This window comes from Triticum dicoccoides, chromosome 7B, assembly GCF_002162155.2.
Source record: "Triticum dicoccoides isolate Atlit2015 ecotype Zavitan chromosome 7B, WEW_v2.0, whole genome shotgun sequence".
In the NCBI taxonomy this organism is placed as follows: Eukaryota; Viridiplantae; Streptophyta; class Magnoliopsida; order Poales; family Poaceae; genus Triticum; species Triticum dicoccoides.
This window is the reverse complement of record NC_041393.1, coordinates 767,178,466-767,187,585: the sequence shown is the minus strand read 5'-3', so window position 1 is coordinate 767,187,585 and position 9,120 is coordinate 767,178,466. Positions and strand designations below refer to the sequence as shown.

Sequence of the window (9,120 nt, the reverse complement as noted above, 5' to 3'; positions counted from 1 at the left end):
CTAAAGGTCTAACCCTTTAGTCCCGGTTGGTGCCACGAACCGGGACTAATGGTCATCGCACCCTTTAGTCCCGGTTCGTGGCACCAACCGGGACTAAAAGGTCCAGACGAACCGGGACAAATGGCCCACGTGGCCCCTGGGCGCACGAACCGGGACTAATGCCCCCATTAGTCCCGGTTCTAGACTGAACCGGGACTAATGGGCTAACCCGGGGTGGACCAAAGCCCTCTTTTCTACTGGTGTCAATCACGGATGATTGTTTTCTTTGCAGTAAGTGTACCTATACTGCATGCATATGCATGCAGTAGTACAAGCACTGGAGCGAGCCGAAGGCGCGCCATCGTCATCACCCCTTCCTCACTGGAGTCGGGTTAACCTTGTTGTAGTAGACAGTCGGGAAGTCGTCGTGCTAAGGCCTCATAGGACCAGCGCACCAGAGTAGCAACTTTTGCCAATGAAGAAAATCGTAGATCAGAAGGATCAAACCTGTAAATACCTAAACAAAGTCGAAAGAAGACCGGATCTAAATAGATCCACCGAAGATCAGCACCAACCGAATCCCCCAAGATCCGACGGAGGCAAACCTCTACACGCCCTCAGCTGGCCACATGACTCTTCCAGTCACTGAACCGCCATCACAATCGCCACGGGGATCACAAATAATGCAGGCTCTGTAACAGTAAATGATAGAAAAGAAACTGGATGGACATAGAACATATATGTCACCCTTTCTTTTTAACCGTCACTACACAACCTGCCACACGTCTTGACAACACAAGAGAAAAACTTTACTTACCGTGAACCAGCACGCTTCTGGCCTACATGCAAACTAGCTATGTGGACTCCACGGGCTAGATCGAAATGAGTTTACAAATTGACTTATTGCACCCTAAACTAATCTACTTGACACAAACACACCTCACTTCATCATCGAGTTTACAACTTGACCTATTGAACCTAATCTAACAATACTTGACAGAAAAACACTTAACTTCTTCATGCAGGCCAACATCAATGGGGATCTCCGAGCAGCTCGATGGGTGGCTGGTCTCACTTGTTTTTGGGCTTCTTCTTAGACAGCAGTGTCTGCTTCTTCTTTGAGGTCGTGGGTTTCGTCTTGGTCACCACCTTCTTCTTCTTAGACGAAGCAGACGGTGCCTTCTTCACCTTATCCTTCGCCTTTTGAGGGAGATACTTTGTACCTGGCTTTCCCATGACGCGATCTGCTTCTCTTCTTCTTTTGGTTGATGTGGTGTTTTCTTTGCTCTGGTTGGGTTGAGGGAACCTGCACCAACGGCAGCATTTATATAGGCCGTACAACACGCTTCTCCCATGGTAAATAATGGTTTGGTGACATTGCAGGAACCAGTCAGTCTCTTGATTTGTTTTTTTAGAAGGATTGTTATTGACAAATTAATGCGGTTAGGTTAATGATCGTGGTCATTGCCGCGTTGGCCTTCTATTTTTTTCTCCTCCTCATTATACTACTATTACTACCACATCAGAATTAGCTAGCGTTAAACAAATGAATTAGCTAGCGTTACTGATTAAGTTTTAGGTACATACGTGTAGTCATATGCGTATGCATATCTACGTCATGAGTTATATAGATCGGTGATGTACGAATACGTGCTTCTGCTGTTGTATATTGTATAAGATGTTCAACTAGTTCTTGAGCTTGGATTGTCTAAACCAATTCTAATCGTGTGTGGTCGATCATGTATACATGACATGTATATAAGGTATGTACGATTTGGGTGTTTAGTACAGCAACTGGGGTGGCCTCACACTCGAGGCAGCGGGATAAGGGGTGTCTTGACGCCATTATCAGGGTGCTGATTGCGGCTGGGTGTCTTCTCATGTAGCTTCTTTGATGGTGCTACGTCGGCTCTGTGGAGCTTTGTACCCCAGTTTTCTTTTCTTTTCGGACATAATTGTGATGTTCCCCTAAGAGGACCTTTATTTTTATGTTTGGCCCTTGAACTTGTTGTACATATGTGATGGTTTGCCTATATATATAAAGCTGGGCGAAACCCATTTTCAGACTCGGTGACCCCGCCTAACGAATTCTGTGACGATGAGTGGGAGAAGATACTCAATTTGCCTATCTTAGGACTTGTTGAATGCAAGGTGCATAGGAGAGGTTCTTAGAGAAATAAACCAACTTTTCTTCATGCATCAATATGCTTATATATGTAGAGGGTAGATGCTTAATTAGGCACCCCTCCAATAGAGATAACCGATGGCGCTTAAACAAGAAACTTAAAGGTTTTCTTTTAGTCAGCGAACGTTCACATACATGAATGTACACTCCCCTATGAATGCACACACGCACACTCTGTCCCTTATGAGCACCTCTGAGAAATTGAACCAACATGTCATGAGATTGATGAAGCCACACCATATGCATCGCTGCCGATGGGCTCGTCGCTTAAAACTAAACAATAAGTCGTTATACCCTGAAATATATCCGGAAAAGTGCAAACACCCTCCTCAAGTCAAGGACTTGAACCCGGTTGGATAGCTTCCACCACAAGGAACATAAGAAACTGTTCTACGCTCAATTCACCGAAGAGATAATGTTTTGTGATGTATTAACCCTATATGTATCTCTTTTCTGTCTCTTTCTTTTTATTCAACTTCCCGACAATAACCTCCAACACGACTCATAACACAACACAAGGATAAAATGACTTCACTTGGCCGCAACGTGAATCAGCACGCTTCTGGCCTACAGACAAACTAGCTGCGGATTCTACAGGAGCGATCGGATCGAATCAAGTTTACAAATTAACTTACTGTAACGCAAACTGACCTACTCGACAGAAACACACATAACTTCATCCTGGCCAGAGGACGTCGATCACTGCGCGGCTGTTGTCACCTTTTTCAAGGCTAATTCTTCTTAGACGGCGTCGTCTGTTTCATCTGCTTCTTCTGAGGCAGGAGCGCCTTCCTCCTAGAGGCTGCTGTCTTCGTCAACTGCGTATTGCTTGACGATGCCTTCACCTTCTTTGGGGAAACCTTTGCAGCTTGCTCGCCCATGACAAGATTTGCTTCTTTTCTAATAATTCTTCTCCTCCAGTGGTAGCTGAGGTGAGGTGGATATAGTGTTTACTTTGCTCAGGTTGGGTTGAGGAAGCCTGCAGCAATGGCTCCATATATATAGGAGAGGGAATGTCTTCGAGAAAGCGCTTCGGCCGGACGACGCGCTTCCACCGTGTGTGTGAATGGTTTGGTGGCGTTAATGTTGCTACTGCCAGTCAGTCTCTTTTGTTTTGTTTTGGGGAGTAGATATGTACTACTCCCTCCGTTCCTAAATGTAAGTCTTTGTAGAGATTCCACCAGATGGACTACATACGGAGCAAAATAAATGAATCCACACTTAAAATGCATCTATATACATCCGTATATAGTTCATAGTGAAATCTTTACAAAGACTTATATTTAGGAACGGAGGGAGTATATTCAATGCATTGTTCTTCATGGATGGGTATGCGGTTGGGTCAATGGATGTGGTTGCTGCCGCGTTGGTCTTCATTTCTTCTCCTCCTGCTCCTTATATTACTACTACATTAGAATAAGTGTTGGTAGCACACGCCATACACACCACACGGCTTGTTAGTTGTTAGTCATATATATGTATGTACTGTATGTCATTCATTATTGATGTAGTAAGTACACACGATGTTGCCGCTGCATGAGATGTTTTGGTAGAGCTTGAGTTTAGATTAGCTAAACTGATTGTTATCATGTGCGACAAATCTTGGATATATGTTTGTAACTTAAGAAACAGGGGACAAGATATTTACCGAGGTTCAGACCTCGTGAGGGAGAAATTTTCTCCATTCTTTTCAATAGATTTCTTCAGTTATTATGGTTTGTTGACTATTGGTTTTTGGCTGTTCGCCTAAATTCAAAACTTTCGAGGGTGGGCCAAAAATATTTCAACCTTCTCCCCTCAAAATGGTGGGACCCATATTGACGTGTGGGAGACAAGAGAGTGGTACCAGGTGCGAACGTATGTCAAGTGTTTGAACCAACATGTCATACACAGATCATCTTATTCATCTTAAATTTAGAGTGGAACAATGTATCTGTACAAGACACATGCCACCATTTTGACTAATCCTTGTCGTTGTAGATTTCTTTCTGTTCAAGCTAATTCATACATGTGTTTTAACGTATCTTTAAAGAATTCGAGTTGCTCTTTTTCTTCGACCGTACGCAAATTGCGTACCATAACTTTACAGAAAAGAGAATTGCAAATACAAGGCAAATACAACTTGCTGCGAACAACGAGCGTAACAAGAACTCTACTCCACCCACGACAAAGCAACTACAACGCAGAAGTGCCTGCCTAAAACCAAAAAAACCTTGTCACATCTCGACAGACGTAGATCAACACCGAAGAAATAGAAAATCTCATCGAGCTTCCCTTGTCGACGCACCATCCACCCTTTGAGGTGGCAAGTTAATGGCGGGAATCGATCAGACCCGAAAAGCCACCGTCATGAAATCACTAGTGACGGTCGTACATCGCGCCACCGTAGATCGAACATGGACAGCGGCGAACACCGGTGGAGGACAACGAAGGACCTCCAAGCCCTCCAGGCACGACGCTCCCAACAGAGGAACGATGTCAAGGATGCCGCCATCATGGTGATCTTGCAAATCAAGGCTTTTGCCTGGGGACAACTACCAATGCCAAGCAAGGGAGGGAGATAGCTGCATGCCTTAGCGACACCTTCAAAAGGGGAAAAGACACCCGCGGGTGCCCTCGCCGCTGGCCAGGCAAACCCCGGCCAAGACTTTTGTCCGTGTCGCTCCACATCTCCCCACCTCCAAGGATTGGAGCAGCAGCGTCCTTATAGCCTCACACCCCGCTGCAACCGCAGCACCCCGCCATCGAAGCCGCACATCCATGGTCCACCAACATCAGGCACAACAGCGAGAAACACGGTACAATATTCTGTGGTCGGTGCCCATCAGAGGTATATCTACCACTAACGGGATACATTACGGCACCGCTCAGTGCCCTTATCTCTTCCTGTGATGGATTCTTTTTGTCCTTTTTATGTTATACTCCATCCTTCCCATATTCTTAGGCGTATTAGTTTTAGCACGAAAATTAGCGCAGTTCGATTGTTAGGACATGTACAATGGTGCTATCTTACGAGTGCCACGTAGGATAGATGATGAGGTGGAGGAAAGAGAACTCATAAGAAAAGGCTTGTCTTCTCTTAATTAAGAGAAGACAAGAGGTGATCTCTTAGCACAATATGTCTCACCACATATTTAGGAATTGCTAGTTATTAAAGATAAGGCTAAGAGATGACCCATTGTAGATAATTTTTTTTTGTCTTCTCTAAATCACATGCAAGACGTAAGATAAGACTATCTTATCAACCACTGTACATGCCCTTACGTGAGCCATCTCTAAACGCTGTACACAAGGAGGCATGCATGATCTACTCTAACCGCACGAGAGATCCATCGGGTGATTATCTTTAACTTCCATAAAAATAGCGGCAAGACAGGTAGTTCAGCAACGTGTTAATTAATCATGTGTACGTTTTTTCTGACTCATTTCTTTTGTTTGGTCACCCAACAACATGGCCCAATAACACCAGCAAAAAATAAATAGCCACAACGTGAACAGGCACACTTCATGTTTTTGCAGGAAAAACTCTCATTCTATTCTCGATGTCAAGACAGCACAAAGAACAACACAAGAAACAACAATTACATCCAGGTCCGTAGCCATCTATTCATCAATTGGGACGCTTCTGCCTTACATCTCACGGGCTCGAACCAATCGAGTTTACAAATTCATTAACTTACTATAACATAATTAAACTGGTCTCAACGCACTTAACTTCATGCAAGATGGACGATGTACATGGATAGAGATCATCGACGCGTGCTGGAAGCAGTTGGACGTGTGGGAGCAGCACGACTACGACTTGTCGTTGCGGACAAGGGTGGGGCCGTCGTCCTAGCCGTTTTTGAGGTCGACGCACCTGGCTGCAGTGCCGTCGACCGGTCTGATGCCACCGTTGCTCCTATTGACGTTCTTATGCTCGCGGATGGAGTGGCTCTTGTTGACATTCTTGAGGTCGTAGAAGGAGCCACCATCGCTGATGCCGCTGGCGTTCTTGAGGTCGGATATATATTTGCCGTTGTTGACATTCTTGAGGGCGCATGCGTATTTGCTGTTGCTGTTGTTGAGGTTGTGTGCCGATTTGCCATTGCTGACGTTCTGGAGCTCACGTGCGGATTTGCTGTTTTGACGTTCTTGAGGTAGTGGGTTGAGCCGACGCAGCTGATATTCTTGAGCCCGCGGGCTGAACTGCCATTGCTGACGTTCTTGATGCGGTGGAGGAAGCCACCCTTGCTGATGATCTTGAGGCCGCAGGTGTAGCCACACTTGGTGACGCTGTTGAGGCCACCAGCGGAGCCACTGTTGTTGATGACGGTCTTGAGGTAGTCGCCGGCATTGGTGTTCTTGGGGTTGTGGGCGGACCCGCCGGTGACCTCGCCTTCTTCTGACCGAGAAACTTTGCGGGAAACATGACACGATTTTGTGTTGCTTCCTTTTCTTCTTGGAGATGAGGTAAGGTGAGGTGAGTGAGGTGTATGTGGTGTTTGCTTTGCTCCGGTTCCGGTTGGATTGAGGGAGCCTGCATCGATGCCAGTGTATATATAGGAGCATAATGGGTTGTGGACGTGTTTCGGACGGTCAGTCTCTTTTGTTTTTTACGGATGAAATGGACGGGTTGATGGATGCCGTTGGTTAATGGTCGTCGTCGTCGCCGCGTTTGGTCTTCCTCTTTCTTATATACTCCTACATAAGAATTAGCGTTAGGTGGGAGGTTAGGAAGCAGACGCTAATAATAGAGTAAGGATAAAATGCATAACTACATACAAAATTATAAACAACATATGCCCTTATTTACGGGTGCTGACTCGGTCGGGGATTGCGCACAAGGCAAGCTATACACTACCACTACTACACAACAAATCGTCGCACACGGTTTCAAGGCCGTGTCGACGATCCGTCGGTCACAGCGTATGCGTATGTGTATATGTTCTTCCATGATTTGGTTGTCGAGCTACGTAACATTTCACTCAACTATCTCTGTCGGACATACACTCAGAGGACAGATGCACGGCATGCAATTCTCGCAAAAGAAAAAAGTGATGGTTGTTCAGTGTTGAGTAACGTGATTGTATTAGGAAACATAGGTTAGACTAGGAAATATTTTGGCTTGCCTTGTATTCCAAGTAGATCATGTACTCCTATATATATGTCCACGAGGCTCAAGCAATACAACGAACTATTCCACCAATCCCCTATCTTCCTTCTAACATGGTATCTATCGCAAGTCGATCCTAAACCCTAGCCGCCGCCGCTTCCGCACCAGCACGCCGCCCCCGGGGCGGTCGGCCTCCATGACCGCCGCCGGGGGCCGCGCCGCCCGTACCTAGGATTCGTCCGCCGGCCGTGTTGGCCGGCTGCCCTAGAGAGTCTTTTTTCCCGATCCTTTGATCCAGGTTTTCTCTCTCGCCAGTCGCTTTGATCGGCGTCTACTTTTTGGTTTTCCGGTCTATGTGATCCGGTTTGCGTCGCCCACCGCAACCGTTGACACCCCGCGCCTCTATTCTGACACCGGCGCGACTGGCCGGCTACTTCACCGATCTGGCGGCCTTGCGCGACAGGCAGCCCTCAAGGCCGTCGTCCGTGCGCCGGCCCGCCCGTCGCCCTGCGCCGGCCGTCACCGCCCTGCTCCGACCGGGACTCCTGCATCACCCCGATCCGGCGGCCTCGCGCCATGCGGCGGCCAATCATAGCCGCCCTGCCGCCCGCCGTCGCCGGCTTCATCTTGGACTCCGCCGCCACCCCGTCTCCATCGAGCGGCGTCTCCGACCTCGCGCGCGATCGGATTGATCACCCGACCGCAGCTGCGATCCGCCTCATCTACGTCGTGCGACCGACCTGGCCCGTTGGTTGCGCGCGCCTCTACAGGCCCCGTGAAGATCGTCCCCGAGTTCAGCGCGCCCCTCCGCTGATCGAGCAACAGGCTGATGCTGCGTCGCCCAGTCAGGCCACAGCGCCTCCGCCCGGTGGTTCTTCTCCCGGCTGCACCGACCTGCATCACCGCTGCGTTGCCCCTTCGGGTCGTAGTGCCGCGGCACGCGGTCTACCACCGCCCCGACACCGTCCGCTCCAGGCCGTCCCCGTGGCTGCACCGACCCTCGCGCCGCCGCTGCGTCGCCCCATCGGGCCGTAGCGAGCGTGGCACGCAGTCCACGCCGCCCTCTCGAGGTCGTCCATGCGGTTGCACCGCCCCGCGCTCCGCCGCTGCGCCGCCCCTTCGGGCTGTAGCAACGCGGGCCACGGTCCCTGCGACCGTCCCGAGGTCTTCCGTCGTCGCCCCGACCTACCCGCCGCCGCTGCGCCACCCCTACGGGCGTAGTGCCGCGGCCCGCGGTCCACCGCCGACCCCGCATGTCGACTTCCCATGGCATGCGTAGCACCACCTCCTTTGGCGCGGGAACGCCACTGTCCGCGCTGGTCTTCGTCATGCTGCCAGGGTTCTTCGCCTACTTCGAGCATCGCCGCCGCGCTCATAACCTAGCCGCCGCCGCCGTCAGGCCGCCGCCGCCGCTCTTCTTCGGCCGCGGCCGCCACTACCCCCGTAGCCGCCGCCGCCCGTCCACCCCGTTCGTCTTCATCCAGCACCAACCCGTCGTCAGCGTCGCCGTCATCTACCCCAACCGCTTCATCTACTCCGACAACCGTGGGCGACATTGGCCCCGCGCCGATTGGCGCCGCAACCGTCGTCGAGTCCTTCTCTGCTGGCCTCTCCGACTTCTTCAGCATGGCGTACAGTTCGTGCAGGTCTCAGTCTACGCATGCCCGGTGCTTGGAACACCGCCGCGTGCCTTCATCCACGACGTGTCCCCGGGCCTGGCAAGCCTGGTGCGGCGCTTCGTCAACTTTGTCTTCGTCCGTCTACGCATGCCCGGTGCTGGCAACACCGACGCGTGCCTTCGTCTACGATGTGTCCCCAGGGTTGGCAACCCCGGCGCGACGCGTCGTCAACAACATCTTCT

At 49.9% G+C, this 9,120-nt stretch overlaps 1 pseudogene; it reads right to left on the bottom strand.

Annotated features, from left to right (window-relative positions):
• Positions 1-5,913: 5,913 nt before the first annotated feature.
• On the bottom strand, positions 5,914-6,575 carry LOC119337211 (annotated as a pseudogene).
• Between the last annotated feature and the right edge of the window lie 2,545 nt (positions 6,576-9,120).